This window comes from Electrophorus electricus, chromosome 2, assembly GCF_013358815.1.
Source record: "Electrophorus electricus isolate fEleEle1 chromosome 2, fEleEle1.pri, whole genome shotgun sequence".
In the NCBI taxonomy this organism is placed as follows: domain Eukaryota; kingdom Metazoa; phylum Chordata; class Actinopteri; order Gymnotiformes; family Gymnotidae; genus Electrophorus; species Electrophorus electricus.
Genome location: NC_049536.1, coordinates 23822126 through 23824850, shown reverse-complemented (window position 1 = coordinate 23824850; position 2725 = coordinate 23822126).

Below are 2725 nucleotides of genomic sequence, written 5' to 3'. Positions count from 1 at the left end.
TTCTTTGTGATGAGCTCACTGGTACGGCATGTTCAGCTCTGTTGTCTTGGTGCGTTACGATCTTCTGGAGGACTTTCTTTTTTTCCTTTTTTAGGCACAGGAAGTCAAGATGGCGTGGTATGTTTTTCTGCTGTTGCCGTCACATCATCAGTAATGACGAATTAGAGTGTTCTGGGGCAGCAGGGCAGGACTGAGTCCTGACACTGGCTCTTCTGAGGAGGAGGCCATGTGCCTGGTCTCCTTTACCACCTACACAGTTTCCCTTCTCCTCATTCTTATCAGCTCCCCTCCTCATCTGTCTATGAGCGTTCCAGAGCTCTCCTGTCTTATACCGAATCGACCAGCAGGCTGTGCTGGCACGGGCTGTATTTTAAAGCCTCTGTCCTCATTATGGAACAAAACAGCCACCACAATTTAATCATTCAGTCTGGCTGCAACATTTAATACGCCAGTCATCAGGCTCTCAATTACACAGGAAAACTCAGATCTCTCTAGCCACGGGCAGTTGCTCATGGTGTAGAGGCAACTGAAATGTTTAAAATGGGCATCTAAAATAGCTTCTGAAGATATACAAGAACTCTACAGACTGAACATGTTGCTCTGAACATGCAGTTCAGTGAAGCAAACGTACTTGGGTAGTGATGGTCCAGAGAAGGTCACTGATGTCAGAGCGCCACATACACGTTACGCTAAGTGCTCCTGCAATAGGTTTTAACCAGTCCAAGTCCCAACATCTAAAGGAGGACTCCATTAACACAAATTAATTAAACACATAGCACATCTCTTATCATGGATGTCAAAGTCAAGGAGGAAAAAGAGTCTTTGACATTATTTACTAAAGGGCGAGCAGTAAATGTATCAGAGAGAGATAGATAGATAGATAGATAGATAGAGAGAGAGAGAGAGAGAGAGAGGGAGAGAGCAGAGAGAGAGAGAGAGAGAGAGGGAGAGAGCAGAGAGAGAGAGAGAGAGAGAGCAGAGAGAGAGAGAGAGAGAGGGAGAGAGCAGAGAGAGAGAGAGAGAGAGAGAGAGAGAGGGAGAGAGCAGAGAGAGAGAGAGAGAGAGAGAGAGAGGGAGAGAGCAGAGAGAGAGAGAGAGAGAGAGAGAGAGAGAGAGGGAGAGAGCAGAGAGAGAGAGAGAGAGAGAGAGAGAGAGAGCAGAGAGAGGGAGAGAGAGAGAGAGAGAGAGAGAGAGAGGGAGAGAGAGAGAGAGAGAGAGAGAGAGAGAGAGAGAGGGAGAGAGCAGAGAGAGAGAGAGAGAGAGAGAGGGAGAGAGCAGAGAGAGAGAGAGAGAGAGAGAGAGAGGGAGAGAGCAGAGAGAGAGAGAGAGAGAGAGAGAGACAGAGAGAGAGAGAGAGAGAGATATGGCAAAGTTCATGTGGGCTCAGAAGAGAGATTGTCCAAAACTCTTTAGTAGTTTGTATCGACTTTTATATCCCATCATGCACTACTTTATCCATCATGTGGCAGGAAACACATCTGTGTTGTTTTAACATTTTTCCTTCTATTTCTCCCACACAGTATAAAAATACAGCCGACCAAATTAACATTATTTTTACTATTCTGCTTAGTACGTCATAAACCTTGACAAACATTTTATTTTCATCAATAAAAAATAAAAGTGACACATAGATGCTAATTTAAACTGTAATATCTGATGTGGAAAAAAAGAATCTTGAGACTTGCACATCGTAATCCAAAGCAGTGTTGTGTGAAGGAATAGCAGGACAAGAGCTCTACCACATGTCCTCTGTCATGCTACACACACACAAAAGTTTGGAATGAAGTGTAAAGTTTTTTGATGGGGTGACTGTTGTAGAAAACTAATGACCAGGTTTCAGACTGGGTCATACTGAGTGGTTTTGTTTTCGGTGGAGGTTAACACTGGGTCGTACTGAGTGGTTTTGTTTTCTGTGGAGGGTTCAGACTGAGTCGTACTGAGTGGTTTTGCTTTCTGTGAAGGGTTCAGACTGAGTCGTACTGAATGGTTTTGTTGGTTTTGTTTTTGCTGGAGGCAGATGTTTTTTCATATCTAACCCTTTAGTGAGTTTGTCCAGTATTATACATAATAATATGTGGTGTTCTGTGTACAATGTGAGCTGATGAATCCCATTTTAAGTTTTTGAGGACGTCAAATTTGTTCCATTTGGGAGAAATACAGATCTTGGAAAGTTTGTGATTTTTCCACTGAAAGTGTGTGACAGTTCCACCAAAAGTGTGTGATGTTTCCACTGAAAGTGTGTGACGTTTCCACCTGCTGTCAGAGTTGATGCTATTATTGGAATTTTGAAGCAGGCATGGTTTTTGAGAGCTGTGAGGGTGATACACAGCAGGTGTGTGACGTGTGTCACACCCCATACTGTAAGAATTTCCCAATAATATAATATCATCCAGAAATGTAATATTTAACACTTAACTTGGTCAAAATGTAATAAAACCTAATAATCTAATTATTTGCCTAATAATGTAATACAAGGTTTTGACCAATAGCAGCACAGAGACAGATATGTGCAGATATGAGTAAATGAGAAAAATTTATTTACAAAAGGATAATCCAGGTTTAGAATAATGCAACAGGCAGTCAGCCAGAACCTATGGGGTAAACAACAGGATAATCCAGTAAACAGTCCAGAGTACACAAAACCAGAGAGAAATCCGAGAGATGGCAATCCAAAAACAGAACATTTCCTAAAGCTGAGAAGCAGACAGAGATAACGCCCGGTACA